The 1,051-nt window shown below is 53.2% G+C and overlaps 1 pseudogene; it reads left to right on the top strand.

Moving 5' to 3' along the window:
* On the top strand, positions 1 to 1,048 carry LOC108357746 (cytosolic non-specific dipeptidase pseudogene; annotated as a pseudogene).
* The last annotated feature ends 3 nt before the right edge of the window (positions 1,049 to 1,051 follow it).

Below are 1,051 nucleotides of genomic sequence, written 5' to 3'. Positions count from 1 at the left end.
ATGAAGGAGCTGGGCGAGGAAACCTTTGCCGACGGTGAGGTCGCCCCGCTGCCGCCCGTTCTGCTGGGTCATCTGGGCAGTGACCCGCAGAAGAAGACCGTCTGCATCTACGGGCACATTGACGTGCAGCCGGCACTGAAGGAGGACGGCTGGAACACCGAACCCTTTGTGCTGACCGAAGTTGACGGCAAGCTGTACGGTCGAGGGGCGACTGACGACAAAGGACCGGTGCTGGCCTGGCTCAGCGCCATTGAAGCCTACCAGCAGACGGGCACTGATGTGCCGGTTAATGTCAAGGTAAAAGCTAACGCTTACAATCAATGGACAACAATTCTAACCCTTTTTGACCACCAGTTCCTATTTGAAGCTATGGAAGAGGCTGGTTCCCTCGGTCTGGAGCAGCTAGTCAAATCACTCTCCGATACTTTTCTCGCCGATGTGGACTACTTTGCCATCAGTGACAGCTACTGGCTCGGCTCTAGTCGACCTTGTGTGACGAACGGTCTACGCGGCAATGCCTACTTCTTTGTGGAGATTGAGTGCGCCCAGAAGGACCTGCACTCTGGAGTGTACGGCGGGGCAGTGCACGAAGCCATGGCTGATCTCTTTCAGCTGATGTCCAAACTGACTGACCAGAATCACAACATACTAGTTCCCGGACTGATGGACGACGTCCTTCCGGTGAGCATGGAGGACCACCTGGCGTTGGAGGCGCTGGACTTTGATGTCACTGAATTTAAAAAGGATGTGGGCACCTCAAAGCTGAGATTTGATGACAAGGCAAATCTGCTTGCTCACCGGTGGATGCTCCCCTCGTTGTCCATTCACGGCATTGAAGGTGATTGTCATCCTGATAATTATCAAGGTTTTAATCTAATTTTTGCTTGACCAGGAGCTTTTTCAGAGCCCGGCGCCAAAACGGTGATTCCGCGCAAAGGGATCGCCAAGTTTTCCATTCGCCTGGTTCCAGACCAGAATCCAGACAAAATTGGCGACCTGGTAGAGAAGTACCTCGAGGAGGAGTTTCAGAAGTTGGACTCACCAAATAGTC

This window comes from Rhagoletis zephyria, unplaced genomic scaffold (assembly GCF_001687245.7).
Source record: "Rhagoletis zephyria isolate East Lansing unplaced genomic scaffold, Rhagoletis_zephyria_1.1 Rzeph_scaffold_83573, whole genome shotgun sequence".
Lineage (NCBI taxonomy): Eukaryota > Metazoa > Arthropoda > Insecta > Diptera > Tephritidae > Rhagoletis > Rhagoletis zephyria.
This window is presented reverse-complemented; position numbering and strand designations above follow the sequence as displayed.